Raw genomic sequence first — 17,963 nt, 5'->3', positions numbered from 1 at the left:
CCATTTCCATAATATTGTCCTCAAGTGCATCGCCCTTGTATAAACCCTCTATATACTCCTTCCACCTTTCTGCTTTCCCTTCTTTGCTTAGAACTGGGTTGCCATCAACGCTCTTGATATTCATGCAAGTGGTTTTTCCTTTCTCCAAAGGTTATTTCTAGTCTTCGATTATAACCACCCTGTAAATACGACACAACTGGTAGACGGCGACGTCGGGAAAGATAAGTTTGCCGCGCGGTGTAGCCGGCGGTTTAGGGTGCCTTGCCATGATTCGTGCGGCTCCCCCCCGTCGGAGTTCGAGTCCTCCCTCGGGCATGTGTGTGTGTGTGTCTTTAGCGTAAGTTAGTTTAAGTTTAGATTAAGTAGTGAGTAAGCTTAGGGACCGAACACCTCTGCAGTTTGGTCCCATAAGACGGTACCACAAATTTCCAAAAGATCAGTTCAGTTTGGGAACAACAGACCAATACCGACCCTAAAAATTCTCGCTTTTAAGGGAAACTCCCCATCGCACCCCCTCAGATTTAGTGGTAGGGTGGCCCAGTGGATAATCAAAAAATGGTTCAAATGCCTCTGAGCACTATGGGACTTAACTTCTGAGGTCATCAGCCCCCTAGAACTTAGAACTACTTAAACCTAACTAACCTAAGGACATCACACATATGCATGCCCGAGGCAGGATTCGAACCTGTGACCGTAGCGGTTGAGCGGTTCCAGACTGTAGCGCCTAGAACCGTTCGGCCACCCCGGCCGGCAGTGATAGTCCGTAAAAAACTGAACACAGAATGAAAACAGGAAGAAGGTGCACTGAACTGTGGAAAAAAGAAGCAAAACAGAAATAGTGAACGGCCCAAGCTCAAAATAACTAAATGCTAGTGTTTCATACCCCCGCAAGTATGGTTTGTATGCTGTGCAAAATTCATCGAAGAATCTCTCTTACTTATGAAGAAAAGGGGACCTATAGCAACAAATGCAGCCAATAGTAAGTGAAAAAATGATGAATTTTCACATGAAAAAAAAATTATTTTGTTATGTTTTTGAACCTCTAATGTTATGAGTGTTATTACTGAATCCTTCCTGGCCATGCTGACAAAGTTTCATGAATTTATTTGTAGGAGTATAGACAGTGCGGATAAACACAGATTACTCGTCTTCCACGAGTAATACGTGTGTTGGGGTGGGACACTACGAATGTAGTGTGTGGCCATATAAGGTGAGAATGTAGGTCTCGGGAGAGGCGTCCGCGAGATAGTCCCTGCAGTCGCACTATCCTCTGTGCCCTCGGTGGCTCAGATGGATAGAGCTTCTGCCATGTAAGGAGGAGGTCCCGGGTTCGAGTCCCGGTCGGGGCACACATTTTCACCTGTCCCCGTTGATACACATCAATGCCCGTCAGCAGCTGAAGGTATTAGTATATGGTTCTAATATCGTTCACACTCAGTGAAGTGTTGATAATGGCCTCGTTGTCGCCTTAAAGGCAGTCTAAAGTAACATCGTCTCAGCATTTCCAAAGGTGACAGACGCTCACGACCGCTACAGCGTCTACACTACTGGCCATTAAAATCGCTACACCAAGAAGAAATGCAGATGATAAACGGGCATTCATTGGACAAATATATTATACTACAACTGACATGTGATTACATTTTCACGCAATTTGGGTGCATAGATTCTGAGAAATCAGTACCCAGAACAAGCACCTCTGCCTTGATGCGCTTGGGCATTGAGTCAAACAGAGCTCGGATGGCGTGTACAGGTACAGCTGCCCATGTAGCTTCAACACGATACCACAGTTCATCGAGAGTAGTGACTGGCCTATTGTGGCGAGCCAGTTGCTCGGCCACCATTGACCAGACCTTTTCAATTGGTGAGAGATGTGGAGATTGTGCTAGCCAGGGCAGCAGTCGAACATTTTCTGTATCCAGAACATGCGGTGGTGCATTATCCTGCTGAAATGTAGGGTTTCGCAGGGATCGAATGACGGGTAGAGCCACGGGTCGTAACACATCTGATATGTAACGTCCACTGTTCAAAGTTCCGTCAATGCGAACAAGAGGTGACCGAGACGTGTAACCAATGGCACCCCACACCATCACGCCGGGTGATACGCCAGTATGGCGATGACGAATACACGCTTCCAATGTGCGTTCACCGCGATGTCGCCAAACACGGATGCGAGCATCGTGATGCTGTAAAGAGAACCTGAATTCATCCGAAAAAATGACGTTTTGCCATTCGCGCACCCAGGTTCGTCGTCGAGTACAGCATTGCAGGCGCTCCTGTCCGTGATGCAGCGTCAAGGGTAACTGCAGCCACGGTCTCCGAGCTGATAGTCCATGCTGCTGCAAACGTCGTCGAACTGTTCGTGCAGATGGTTGTTATCTTGCAAACATCCCCAGGTGTTGACTCAGGGATCGAGACGTGGCTGCACGATCCGTTACAGACGTGCGGATAAGATGCCTGTCATCTCGACTGCTAGGGATACGAGGCCGTTGGGATCGAGCACGGCGTTCCATATTACCCTCCTGAACCCACCGATTCCATATTCTGCTAACAGTCATTGGATCTCGTCCAACACGAGCAGCAATGTCGCGATACGATAAACCGCAATCGCGATAGGCTACCATCCGACCTTTATCAAAGTCGGAAACGTGATGGTACGCATTTCTCCTCCTTACACGAGGCATCGCAACAACGTTTCACCAGGCAACGCCGGTCAGCTGCTGTTTGTGTATGAGAAATCGGTTGGAAACTTTCCTCGTGTCAGCACGTTGTAGGTGTCGCCACCGGCGTCAACGTTGTGTGAATGCTCTGAAAAGCTAAATCGTTTGCATATCTGAGCATCTTCTTGCTGTCGGTTAAATTTCGCGTCTGTAGCACGTCATCTTTGTGGTGTAGCAATTTTATTGGCCAGTAGTGTACTTAAAGCAGACCTGATTTGCATCCTCATCGTCTTGTCTCAGTTCGCGCGGCTTCCCCCGTCGGAGATACGAGTCCTCCCTCGGGCATGGGTGTGTGCGTTGTCCTTAGCGTAAGTTAGATTAAGTAGTGTGTAAGCCGAGAGAATTTTTTTTTGTCATCCGCCTTCTGACTAGTTTGATGCGGCCCGCCACAAATTCCTCTTAGTAACTAACGATCAAAAAAATTTTCATTTTCATACTGACGCCCCAGCGCCACTCTTAATGGCTCTGGCGCGGGAGTTGGATAGACATCTCGTTTCAGATGTAAAAACACGCCTACCAACTTTCGTTTATGTCGCATAACTCCTTCTCGGTGTTGCGATTTTTCTTCGACCACTGTACGTGTTGCACTGTAACATTTCCAGCTAGTGTTATGGGATAGGCGTGTTAAAAACGAGCAAACACGGCCGCCGGTTAGTATGGCGAACTCTTCGCTACAGTAGCGACGATGTCCTAACCATGTCGACCGATACACCAGACCGGGACCGCAAAATGCCATCATAGCCCGCGAGGGCATTTCGTTTTATCACTGTCGATAAAAACACACATATAAGCGGCCAATAATACCCTGTGTCACCGCGCGCAAAAAACTCACTTCTAACGGGAAAAAATGAATAAAAGGAACAAAAAAATCGGCGACTGGGGGTAATTTAGACCGCAGAACCACAAATAAAAGCATTTACGGCGACATTCTGAGTGTCAGTATCCAGCTGAATGAAGCGACAGGAAAATACAGCTCTGTGGGTGAAGCGCTAGGAAACAGGTCGGGTTTTGTGAACACGCCGACGTATTTGGAGCTTTGCCAGTCCGTTAACCGGCTAGGAAAATCATGTTGGAGCAGAAAAAAATTATGCCCTGAGCACTTCGGTACGGGCAGCAACACCTGACATCCCGCTGACAGATCGCTAAACAAACGGTGCTTTAGGTGGCGCCCCGAAAACTGTGCGCAATAAGTTGAGCGCCGGCAAACTGTTATTGTCAATCACCTCTCTGTCACCTTCTGAAACTTGGAACACCGAAGCGAACACAAGCGAACGAGAATTCTACGTGAAATAAACGATAGGCGAGCGCGAGCACACTAGATTCGGTCGTGTTCGGTTCGCATTCGCTTGTCTTCGCCCCCGTTCCGCTCGTCGCGTCTTTTAGCGAACCATGAAAGCAAGTTCGTCCCCTATCCACTTCATCGCTAGTAATACAGAAAAGTTTCGTCTGCTCTCTTGTCTGCTTTTGTTGTTGACATATATTACGTGATCGAGTGAGTGACTACAAAGAACGAAACTTGTGTAGCTCGAAGGGGAAAATCAGATGGCGCTATGGTTGTCCCACTAGACGGCGCTGCCATAGGTCAAACGGATATCAACTGCGTTTTTTAAAATAGGAACCCCCATTTTTTTTATTACATATTCGTGTAGTACTTAAAGAAATATGAATATTTTAATTGGACCACTTTTATCGCTTTGTGATAGATGGCGCTGTAATAGTCACAATCATATTGCTCACAATTTTAGACGAACAGTTGATAACAGGTAGGTTCTTTGAATTAAAATACAGAGCGTAGGTACGTTTGAACATTTTATTTCGGTTCTTCCAATGTGATACATGTACCTTTGTGAACTTATCATTTCTGAGAACGCATGCTGTTACAGCATGATTACCTGTAAATACCACACTGATGCAATAAATCCTCAATATGATGTCCGTCAATCTCAATGCATTTAACAATACGTGCAACGACATTCCTCTCAACAGCGAGTAGCTCGCCTTCCGTAATGTTCGCACATGTATTGACAATGCGCTGACGCATGTTGTCAGGCGTTCTCGGTGGATCACGATAGCAAATATCCTTCAACTTTCCCCACAGAGAGAAATCAGGGGACGTCAGATCCGGTGAACGTGCGGGCCACAGTATGGTGCTTCGACGGCCAATCCACCTCTCATGAAATATGCTATTCAATACTGCTTCAACCGCACGCGAGCTATGTGCCGGACATCCATCATGTTGGAAGTACATCGCCATTCTGTCACGCAGTGAAACATCTTGTAGTAACGTCGGTAGAACATTACGTAGGAAATCAGCATACATTGCACCATTTAGATTGCCATCGATAAAATGGGGGCCAATTATCCTACCTCCGATAATGCCGCACCATACATTAACCCGCCAAGGTCGCTGATGTTCCACTTGTCGCAGCCATCGTGGATTTTCCGTTGCCCAGTAGTGCATATTATGCCGGTTTACGTTACCGGTGTTGGTGAATGACGCTTTGTCGCCAAATAGAACGCGTGCGAAAAATCTGTCATCGTCCCGTAATTTCTCTTGTGCCGAGTGCCAGAACTGTACACGACGTACAAAGTCGTCGCCATGCAATTCCTGGTGCATAGAAATATGGTACGGGTGCAATCGATGTCGATGTAGCATTCTCAACAACGACGTTTTTGATGTTCCCGATTCTCGCGCAATTTGTCTTCTACTGATGTGCGGATTAGCCGCGACAGCAGGTAAAACACCTACTTGGGCATCATCATTTGTTGCAGGTCGTGGTTGACGTTTCACATGTGGCTGAACACTTCCTGTTACCTTAAATAACGTAACTATCCGGCGAACGGTCCGCACACTTGGATGATGTCGTCCAGGATACCGAGCAGCATACATAGCACACGCCCGTTGGGCATTTTGATCACAATAGCCATACATCAACACGATATCGACCTTTTCCGCAGTTGGTAAACGGTCCATTTTAGCACGGGTAATGTATCACGAAGCAAATACCGTCCGCACTGGCGGAATTTTACGTGATACCACGTACCTATGCGTTTGTGACTATTACAGCGCCATCTATCACAAAGCGAAAAAAGTGGTCCAACTAAAACATTCATATTTCTTTAAGTACTACACGAATATGTAATAAAAAATGGGGGTTCCTATTTAAAAAAAAACGCAGTTGGTATGCGTTTGACCTATGGCAGTGCCATCTAGCGGGCCAACCATAGCGCTATCTGGTTTCTCCCTTCAAGCTAGACAAGTTTCGTTCTTTGTAGTTTTTTTGTTTGACGTTTATTTCGTGAGATATTTGGCCCGGTCAAGATCAATGGACCACCCTGTAGAGGCTCAGTATTTCAGCAGGGGACTTGTTGAGTGCATGCCACGTCAAGTTGTTGTACTATGCTGGGCAAAACGAGGGATGCTGGCTGTGGATCACGCTGGAGTTGCGGTCCGATGTTGTCGCATATGTGCCGGACTGGAGACAGATCTGTACGACATTGCTGTCCCTGTGTTATTCCGAATACGATGCAAAGTTCCTTTGGGCAAGGCCAATGGAACTTTGTATCGTATTCGGAGCAGCACAGGGACTGCTATCGTATTTATCCGCCGATTAAGCGGGTAAGCGAGTTTCAAGAAATTGTCCCACCCGTTCCGGAATATACATAATGGATGTACCAGTGCAGGTTTTCGACACATGGCTGCCCTTGAATGTCGGCACGAAGCTCACCGTGTTCGGTCAGAGGGTTAGCTGCCCTTTGTAATAAAAAAAACTGGGTTAATGGATCAACGAAGAACAGAAACGGGTGTCTTGCGACGTCCGCCCGGAGCAGATACAACTAACGAAAACAAAGAAAATGAGATTAAAAAAAAAAAAAGAAAAAAAGATGAGTCGCCCACGGACAGCCAAATGGCAAGTTAACCGCCTGCGATACGCTGGAAGTCCGGGTTCGAATCCCGGTCTGTCACAAATTTTCATTGTCGTCATTCCATTCTACAGCTGACGGTTGTCGACATTCGCAACAGCGAATACCTCTGACAGAGACAGATCTGGTGATCGAGTAGGTCAAGGCAACATGTCGACACTCAGTGGAGCACCTTGGGTTACAACAGCGGTATGTGGGCGTGCATTATCATGTTGGAAAACACACCCTGGACTGCTGTCCATGAATGGCAGGAGAACACGTCGAATCAAGGACCGACGTACGATTTTGTAGTTAAGTCCTGTGCACTCGGACCGTGCATCCGAATGCTGATCGCCGGTTTTGTGACGTCATAGCGTGGTAAAAGCACGTTCGGGAGTACTTCCGAACGTGCAGAGCAGTATCTACACTACTGGCCATTAAAACTCCTAAACCACGAAGATGACGTGCTACAGACGCGAAATTTAACCCATAGGAAGAAGATGATGTGACATGCAAATGATGAGCTTTTCAGAGCATTCACACAAGTTGGCGGCGGTGGCGACATCTACAACGTGCTGACATGACGAAATTTTCCAACGCATTTCTCACACACAAACAGCAGTTGACCGGCGATGCCTGCCGAAACGTTGTTGTGATGCCTCGTGTAAGGAGGAGAAATACGTAGCATCACGTTTCCGACTTTGATAAAGGTCGGATTGTAGCCTATCGAGATTGCGGTTTATCGTAACGCGACATTGCTGCTGGCGTTGGTCGAGATCCAATGACTGTTAGCAGAACATGGAATGGGTGGGTTCAGGAGGGTAATACGGAGCGCCGTGCTGGACCCCAACAGCCTCGTATCACTAGCAGTCGAGATGACAGGCATCTTATCCGCACGGCTGTAACGAATCGTGCAGCCACGTCTCGATCCCTGAATCAACAGATAGGGACGTTTGCAAGACAACAACCATCTGCACGAACAGTTCGACGACGTTTGCAGCAGCATGGACTATCGGCTCGGAGACGGCAGTGCTGTTACCCTTGACGCTGCATCACAGACAGGAGGGCCTGCGATGGTGTACTCAACGACGAACTTAGGTGCACGAATGCCAAAACGTAATTTTTTCGGATGAATCCAGGTTCTGTTTACAGCATCACGATGGTGCATCCGTGTTTGGCGACATCGCGGTAATCCACATTAGAAGCGTGTATTCGTCATCGCCATACTGGCGTATCACCCAGCGTGATGGTATGTGGTGCCATCAGTTACACGTCTCGGTCACCTCTTGTTCGCATTCCCAGCACTTTGAACAGTGGACGTTACATTTCAGATGTGTTACGACCCGTGGCTCTACCTTTGATTCGATCCCTACGAAACCCTACATTTCAGCAGGACAATGCACGACCGCATGTTGCAGGTACTGCACGGGCCTTTCTGGATACAGAAAATGTTCGACTGCTGCCCTGGCCAGCACATTCTCCAGATCTCTCAGCAACTGAAAACGTCTGGTCAATGGTGGCCGAGCAACTTGCTCGTCACAATACGCCAGTCACTACTCTTGATGAACTGTGGTATCGTGTTGTACCTGTACACGCCATCCGGGCTCTGTATGACTCAATACCCAGGTTTATGAAGGCCGTTATTACGGCCAGAGATGGTTGTTCTGGGTAATGATTTCTTACGATCAATGAACCCAAACTGCGTGAAAATGTAATGACATGTCAGTTCTAGTATAATATATTTGTCCAGTGAATACCCGTTTATCATCTGCATTTCTTCTTGGTGTAGCAATTTTAATGGCCTGCGGTGTAGCATGCCAGAACGTTGTCGAATGACATCGCAGAACGCTACCTGCGTTGCATGTACGCCATCTCTCTCCGTTACATAGCCGCAAGCTCCAGATGTCAGGCATTCAGATTGGTATCAAATGTCGTATGTGGGTAGAGTATCAACCGATTCAGCTCGTACCGTGTGTTGTCCTTCAGCAGAACTGGCGTAAACGTCAATTAAAAGGAACGCCAGAGCTACGGAGCACAACAAATGGATGACTGTGAGTATGTAACACCTGTTCCTTAGGTAGGAAAGCTGGTAGACAGATAGATCCTCATACCAAGAATTCCGCATTGAAACCCCAATGACGACCAACTTGTAAGTAGGATGTTTAGGTTTTTTTATTGGTAACGCCACGTAGCGCTCTGTATGAAAATCACTGGCTGTGCTGTGTGCAGTCTGTGGCTGGTTTGCATTGTTGTCTGCCATTGTAGCGTTGGGCAGTTGGCTGTTAACAGCGCGTAGCGTTGCGCAGTTGGAGGTGAGCCGCCAGCAGTGGTGAATGTGGGGAGAGAAATGGCTGAGATTTGGAATTTGTAAGACTAGATGGCATGAACTGCTATATATATATTATGAATATTAAGGTAAATACAGTGTTTGTTCTCTATTAAAATCTTTCATTTGCTACATTAATTGCAATAATAATGTATTAGTGTCTGGAATCTGTTCCTCTATGCTTTTCGGCAGTGCATTTGCACCGGCAACATTTACATTTTGACGAGCAGAAAATGTGTCTTGACTTATCTGAGAAAACGGTGAGGACCCAAAACCTGAGTCTACAGTATTTGCGAGATTGTGTTCTGTCATTCCCGATTCCTGAGGCGAGCTGTCGCCGACCGATCGATCGATAATGCCTCCCTGTTCACTACCTGTTTCACTGTCTACGCCATTATTTGCCGCCCGCTCCATTTCCCTATGCACAATTACCAAATTACTACTTTGAATATCTATTAATTCATTACTCGGCGGCGCTAACAAACTACTTTCGTCTTCACTGTCATTTCTGAGTTTACTTTGGAGCCTAGTATTACGTTTTTCACACGCCATTATTGTCACAATATTTCACACGACAACACAGAAAACACAATTTGAAGAGCAAAACAAGAAAACACATTAACATAACATTGAAAATAATATCTCGTTAATTGCAAGCGCATCTGCGAAATACTTGGTGCAAATCTACTTGCATGCCACAACTATTTTACTGTACAAGAATGAAAAACTAGAACTACAAAAGAAATTCTCTCTACAATTACGCGCTAGCAATAAACAAAGGCTGCACTAATTACAGAAACCACAAGGAAAAATCAGAAGATTCCAGTGAGGTATCCTCGGCTAAGGGTCGACATATGAAACGTCCCCTTAGAACAATTTATACATGACTGTGCTTAACCTGACACACAATATTTTTAGCGCAACGCAATCTGACTTTCAATAATCCCTACAAAAGAATGGCCCTGACTAACATTAACCTATGCCTTTCACAAATCACTTACCTCACCAAAAATCTTCGTTACTCGAACTACTGCAATACAGCGAGCGCCACTACTGCCAGCTAAATAAAAGATTCTGACTACTGAAGGCACTAACTACTGATAGGCATAGTTAGCAAATGAAAGATTTTGATAGAGAACAAACAATGTATTTACCTTACTAGTGTTGAAAAATCATAATGTACATAGCAGTTCATGATATCCAGTATTACAAATTTCAAAACTCCGCCATTTCTCTCCCCACATCCGCCACTGCTGGCGGCTCACCTCCAACTGCGCAACGCTACGCGCTGTTAACAGCCAACTGCCCAACACTACAATGGCAGACATCGATGCAAACTAGCCACAGACTGCACACAGCACAGCCAGTGATTTTCATACAGAGCGCTACGTGGCGTTACCAATATAAAAAACCTAAACAGCCTACTTACAAACTTCCTTTTTTGGCTGTAATATGCGTGAAAGTGTTATATGAGACAACATGTTTATGACATATAAAAGGGCTTTTTGGAGTTTACAGTAATGTTCTGTTGGCAGTCTGCTTTCGCTTCGTTTCTTTCATAACAGGAACACTTTCAATTATTTATTGCACAAGAACTAAACATTCAACAGATGTCATACATATTTCACTTTCAAAAGAAACTCTGGAAGTTTTCTTTACAAGCATTCGATGTGCGAACGATGAGTGACCCTGCAGACGTCATAAAGGCAATCGAATTCTTGCCATACGTGTCCCAGCACGGCATCGTCGACTGTGGCAGTCGCTTCCCGTAATCTCTCCCGGAGCTCTGCTACATCACGTGGTTCAAATGGCTCTGAGCACTATGGGACTTAACATCTATGGTCATCAGTCCCCTAGAACTTAGAACTACTTAAACCTAACTAACCTAAGGACATCACACACAGCCATGCCCGAGGCAGGATTCGAACCTGCGACCGTAGCAGCAGCGTGGTTCCGGACTGAAGCGACTAGAACCGCTCGGTCACATAGGCGGCCATCACGTGGTAGAGGCGGTACACACACCAGATCTTTAATGTGTCCACACAGAAAAAAAGTCACACGGAGTGAGGTCTGGTGATCGGGGAGGCCATTTCGTGAAACGACTGTCCGCTTCTGTAGGACGGCCGATGCATCGATCCGGCAGCTCTCTGTTCAGGTACCAAAGAACTTCACGATGAAAATGGCGTTGAGCCCCATCCTGCTTTAAGATAAACGGAGAGTCCGATTGCATTTGAGGCATCAGCCATTGCTCCAACATGTCCAAGTAGGTATATCCAGTGACACTGCTCTCGGCGAAGAAGAATGGCCCGTACAGTTTTCGACGTGACAAGGCACAAAAACATATATTTACCTTTGGAGAATCACGCTCAAATTCAGTGCATTCGTGTGGATGCTTTGTACCCCAGATTCGACAATTATGCATGTTCGGTTTCCCATTAGTGTGAAAGGTGGCTTCGTCGCTAAAAATTAAGCGATCAACAATGCCATACACATCCTCATTCAGTTGTTGCAACTGCGAACAAAACTCAAAACGCTTGTCCTTGTAGTCGTCATTGAGCTTCTGCACTAGTTCCAATTTGAATGGTTTCACAGACAGCTTCTGTCACCGGACTTTCCACACTTGCCATTGGAGCTATCTCGAATTCACGGGGTGCACGACGCACCGATTTCTTTGGACTCCGTACGCGTTCCACATTCACTTCACTCACACTGGGACGTCCGCTTCTCTTTGCCGGGCACAAGCAACCCGTCGTAACGAATTTGTTGTGCCGGTGGTGAATGGCCTGCCTTGTTGGTGGCTTCTTACCGTACTCGGTTCTAAACATCCGCTGAACAGCCGTAGCACACTTGTTTTTGTTGAACTCCAACACACAGAAACCTCGCTTCGCACCTGAACTCACCATGTTTGCGACTAGCGCTGGCTATCGGCAAATTACCAAACTACGCTGTGGTGGTATACATGAAGAAAAAAATTTTAAAAAAAATCAGGATTTATCTTCAAAATGACATATGTATGATGTCTGTACAATGTTTGGTTCTTGTGCAACAAATAATTGAAAGTGTTCCCAGACTTTATGTACACACTGTAGCAAACCTATAGACTACATCTGTAGTTTCACAGACTATACAACTACAACAAAAAAAAGAAACGATTGCGTCACACGTGCGGAAGTAATAGTAATAATAATTATTAATAACACAGAAAATAATAAGATCAATACTACATACATAACGTTCAACTAACGAAGTGAAAGCAGACTCCGAAAAGATTATTTTCACTAACTCCGAAAAGTCGTTTTACACTCATATAACAGTTTCACGCGTAAACAGTGAAAAATATTGTCGTCAGTGGGGTTTGATCGCTTACCTTCTCACCCACGTTAGGTCTACGCTACAATAACTCACGCTTTTGCTGTGCTGGCCGGCCGAAGTGGCCGTGCGGTTAAACGCGCTGCAGTCTGGAACCGCAAGACCGCTACGGTCGCAGGTTCGAATCCTGCCTCGGGCATGGATGTTTGTGATGTCCTTAGGTTAGTTAGGTTTAACTAGTTCTAAGTTCTAGGGGACTAATGACATCAGCAGTTGAGTCCCATAGTGCTCAGAGCCATTTGAACCATTTCTTTTTTGTTTTTTTTTGTTTTGCTGTGCTGCGTAGGCCTGGTGTTACCTTTCATCACCGTTTACGCACATTCTCCTGGACGACAGAACATGGCACGAACTAAATCCGTGTTTTGACCCATACTCTATCGACAGACAACGTTTCGTAGCGATCTGTGTCCGACACCTGGAGGTTTGGGTGTGAGCACCAGCAAATCAAGGAGCTCTCGTAAACCCGTCGATAACTGTATGACTGTCTGTAATAAAATGACGAGAAACGTCTTATTTGTGGCTACATAACTGATTTGCGTATTATCACACTATGCTGTTTGAAGGCAGTGGCACACTGAGGATCCATTAAAAACGTATTAGTCTTGGTACAGTTTGTTATAGTTAAATTAATAAAATATTTACGATCAAAGTTTGCACGAACGGTAAGAATCTTAGGTAAGGGCCAAGGCACATCATGGTCAGTTTAATCTCTAGTCGAATTTCAATTTCATGTAAGACTACACGAAAATTTCCCATCAAATAAAATGGAAGAACAAGATGGGCGGCTATTTGCCGGCAGTTTTTGTACACAGCGTTACAAAGCAAAGAGCACCGTCTACGTATGTAGTCCTGTCTTACTGCCCTCTCGCACTACGGAAAGAATTTGATTTAACGCATGCATTATTATCCTAAATGAAAGATATGTATCCTGAAGGTTATTTATATTTACATAACGCCTATGTTTAAATTTTCAGAAAGTTTGTTTATTTATGAGTGCACGGCGCACGCTTAGTGCCTTTAGAAAAAAAGTTTTGTGTTTTGGAGAAATGTAAAGGCACATTTAGCTCTCAGGCAACAGGCATGTCCGAAATCACTATTTCTGTTTGAGTTAAATTCATACAAAAAGAAAAAGTACCTTCGTCATTATCTGGAGCAACGACGATGCAACTTCAAATGGGCACATTTGGACGAGCGGCGCGCTCTAAGTTACGAGAAGACGAAATAGTGAACTAAATCTAGAAAACGCACAGGACACAAGACAATCACGATGTGTTGTTAGTTTAAGTTAACTATGTACTATAATATTCGATGTTATATAAATTTTATTGCGCTCTTTTTGAGGAGTGACTTCGTTTGATAGGCTCAATGTCCAGGACAATTTGCGCTACTTGCAGTAAGATATTTTTGCCCTTTCATCTTTTAAGTTTTATATTTCGTATCTTTTAAAGTTTCTAGTACTAAACAGGAACAGTGATCAAGTAAAAATTACAGTAATATTTTACAAAAAAAGGAGTGATGAAATAGTTTCTATCTCATGAGGAGAACTATTGTAAAGCCGTATCGCGCTATTTGCAATGGATCTTCTACAAGTCGATGTCCTTACGGACTAGACATTGTACATTTCTTTTTGCCTTATAACATTTTCACCTATATTTAAATTTTTATTTGTGTATCCTATAGACACGAAGCCCGCGCCTACCACAGTAGTACAAGTTTATATGCCAACTAGCTCCGCAGATGACGAAGAGATAGACGAAATGTATGATGAGATAAAAGAAATTATTCAGATACTGAAGCGAGACTAAAATTTAATAGTCATGGGTGACTGGAATTTGATAGTAGGAAAGGAAGAGAAGGAAACGTAGTAGGTGAGTATGGAATGCGGGTAAGGAATGAAAGACAAAGCCGCCTGGTAGAATTTTGCACACAGCACAACTTAATCATAGCTACCACTTGGTTCAAGAATCATGAAAGAAGGTTGTATACATGGAAGAGGCCTGGAGATACTGGAAGGTTTCAGATAGATTATATAATGGTAAGACAGAGATTTAGGAACCAGATTTTAAAATGTAAGACATTTCCAGGGGCAGATGTGGACTCTGAGCACAATCTATTGGTTATGGCCTGTAGATTAAAACTGAAGAGACTGCAAAAAGTTGGGAATTTAAAGAGATGGGACCTGGATAAACTGACAGAACCAAAGATTGTAGAGAGCTTCAGGGAGAGCATTAGGGAACGACACGCGAAATACCCTCAGACTTCAAGAAGAATATAATAATTCCAATCCCAAAGAAAGCAGGTGCTGACAGATGTGAAAATTACCGAACAATCAGTTTAATAAATCACGGATGCAAAATACTAACGCGAATTCTTTACAGACGAATGGAAAAACTGGTAGAAGCCGACCTCGGGGAAGATCAGTTTGGATTCCGTAGAAATGTTGGAAGACGTGAGGCAATACTGACCCTACGACTTATCTTAGAAGAAAGCTTAAGGAAAGGCAAACCTACGTTTCTAGCATTTGTAGACTTAGAGAAACCTTTTGACAATGTTGATTGGAATACTCTCTTTCAAATTCTGAAGGTGGCAGGGGTAAAATACAGGGAGCGAAAGGCTATTTACAATTTGTACAGAAACCAGCTGGCAATTATAAGATTGAAGGGGTACGAAAGGGAAGCTGTGGTTGCGAAGGGAGTGAGACAGGGCTGTAGCCAATTGCTGATGTTATTCAATCTGTATATTAACCAAGTAGTAAAGGAAACAAAAGAAAAATTCCGAGTAGGAATTAAAATGTACAGACAACAAATAAAAACTCTGAGTTTGGCCGATGGGAGTGTAATCCTGTCGGAGACAGCAAAGGACCTGGAAGAGAAGTTGAACGGAAAGTGCAGTGTCTTGAAAGGAGGATATAAGATGATCAACAAAAGCAAAACGAGGATAATGGAATGTAGTCGAATTAATTCGGGTGATGCTGAGGGCATTAGACTAGGAAATGAGACACTTAAAGTAGTAAAGGAGTTGTGCTACAAAATAACTGATGATGGTCGAAGTAGAGAGGATATAAAATGTAGACTGGCAATGGCAAGGAAAGCGTTTCTGAAGAAAAAAAAATTGTTTACATCGAGTATAGATTCAAGTGTCAGTAAGTCGTTTCTGAAAGTATTTGTATGGAGTGTAGCCATGTATGGAAGTGAAACATGGACGATAAATAGTTTGGACAAGAAGAGAATAGAAGCTTTCGAAATGTGGTGCTACGGAAGAATGCTGAAGATTAGATGGGTAGATCATATAACTAATGAGGAGGTATTGAATAGATTTGGGGAGAAGAGGAGTTTGTGGCACAACTTGACTAGAAGAAGGGATCGGTTGGTAGGACATATTCTGAGGCATCAAGGGATCACCAATTTAGTATTGGGAGGGCAGCGTGGAGGGTAAAAATCGTATAGGGGGACCAAGAAATGAATACACTAATCAGATTCAGAAGGATGTAGGTTGCAGTAATTACTGGGAGATGAAGAAGCTTGCACAGGATAGAGTAGCAGGGAGAGCTGCATCAAACCAGTCTGTGGTGTGAAGACCAGAACAACAACAACAACAATCGTACAGGCTTAATAACGTGACTAGGGTGTAGACAAAGAAGGAAACGAGCGTTTCAGTAGAGGTAACGTATGAATTTTACGTGCGTCCATTTCGTAAACAGTTTGATTTTCGAGCCAGATACAGCCGACAACTGCCGCTGGAGCGCGCTGCGATCGCATGTACCACGTTGGGAGGCACGTACAGTGTGCCCAAGTGGCGTCGTTTCTGAGCGTTCGGGAGCACGGGGGACTCGGCACGCTCCACGTTGACGTTCGACAGCACGGTCCGTGTGGCGAGGGCTCGCTATGATCTGTGAGGTTCAAATGGTTCAAATGGCTCTGAGCACTATGGGACTCAACATCTGAGGTCATCAGTCCATTAGAACTTAGAACTACTTAAACCTAACTAACCTAAGGACATCACACACATCCATGTCCGAGGCAGGATTCGAACCTGCGACCGTAGCAGTCCCGCGGTTCCGGACTGCAGCGCCAGAACCGCTAGACCACCGCGGCCGGCATCTGTGAGGAGAGGGGCCAGGCACGGAACGATGACGACCGAGGGTTCGTGCAGCGCGGGCAAATTACGATGTGGTGGTGGTGTGTTGGGGCTTATGGGCGCTCAACATCGAGGTCATCAGCGCCCTGACACACATTAAAAGGAACGGATGTGGACAGACCTAAGAAAACTAAAGCACACACTCAAAGAAAGCAGGGAAAGAAGGAAAATGCTACCTAAGAAAGTAAAACCTACGGAAAGGGGAAACATAGCAAAAAGAATGTCACAGGAAATTGTTATTGGCTGGCCACTTACATAAAATATGGGCGAGCTTGTCACACAGTGAACAAGTTAAAATCCACTCCCTAAAATCGTTGTAAAAACATTTGACATGGCACAGAACTGTAAAACTTTAACCACATTGGTCCGAGTGTTGCCTAAAAGAGATGGCAGGTCCCCTGGCAAGTCAGCCGCGACCCGCTGGTCAGAAAATAAAACACAATCCAATAAAACGTGGCGCACAGTGACCTGGACGCCGCAAGCACCACACATTGGAGGGTCCTCTCGCCGGAGCAGGAAGCCGTGCGTCATAGGGCTGTGGCCTATTCGAAGCCGAGTGAGGAGAACCTCGTCCCGTCGACGGGGCTGAAAGGAAGTACACCACACACGCGTTGTGGGCTTGACTATACGGAGCTTATTGTCAGTCACTTCCAGCCACTCACCCTCCCACCGACGCATGACCCGTGAGCTCAACAGCGAGGTGAGTGCGTGCAAGGGGATAGCACACTGAGATACTTGTGGGGCGAGACACGCCTCCTTCGCTGCGAGATCTGGCCTTTCATTCCCAGCAATGCCGACATGCCCCGGAACCCAGCAGAAAGCTACAACCTTCCCCAGTCGCTGTAGTCGGAGGAGGGCATCCTGGATGGTCTGGACAATTTTGTCTGCCGGATACAAACGTTGCAATGAGTGAAGGGCACTGAGTGAATCGGAACAGACAAGAAATTTAGGAGAGGAAGAATGTCTCATATGCTCCAGTGCCCGCAAGATCGCAAACAATTCTGCATCAAAGACAGTAAAAGTCTGAGGCAGTCGGACGATGCGCTGCTGGTCCGACCGCTGGCTTTGGAGAGGCGGGGGCAGCTAATGCCAGGTTCGGGCCCGACCCGGACAAAGGCCGCCTTCCGAAGCGCTTCTCGTGCCCTCTCAAGGTCACACAAGGTCGCAGGGGAGCGCGCGCGTCGCCCAAGCAGGCGAAGCGGGGCTCCATAAAGCCGTCGGCACACGGACCGCGCTGTCGAACGTTAACGCTGAGCGTGCCAAGTTCACCGTGCTGCTGAACGCTCAGGAACGATGCCACTTGTCCACACGGTACGTGCGCCCTAACGTGGTATACATGATCGCAACGCACACCAGCGGAAGATTGAGGGATGTTTTTATTTCGTAAATCACACTGTTTACTCAACGAGCCCGCGTAAAATCCCCACGTCAGCTCCATTAAAATGCACATTTCCTCCATCGTCCACGAAGAGGAAAGTACCGTGTCCAATCAATAAGGACACAGGCTT

At 45.6% G+C, this 17,963-nt stretch overlaps 1 non-coding gene across 1 annotated transcript; it reads left to right on the top strand.

Moving 5' to 3' along the window:
- The first annotated feature begins 1,274 nt into the window (after positions 1-1,274).
- Trnat-ugu (transfer RNA threonine (anticodon UGU)) lies at positions 1,275-1,349 on the top strand. The gene has a single exon. It is a non-coding gene; the product is annotated as a tRNA-Thr (tRNA).
- The last annotated feature ends 16,614 nt before the right edge of the window (positions 1,350-17,963 follow it).

Source organism: Schistocerca serialis, chromosome 11 (genome assembly GCF_023864345.2).
Source record: "Schistocerca serialis cubense isolate TAMUIC-IGC-003099 chromosome 11, iqSchSeri2.2, whole genome shotgun sequence".
In the NCBI taxonomy this organism is placed as follows: Eukaryota; Metazoa; Arthropoda; class Insecta; order Orthoptera; family Acrididae; genus Schistocerca; species Schistocerca serialis.
Note: the sequence above shows the minus strand (reverse complement) of the source record. Positions and strands in the feature narration are given on the sequence as shown.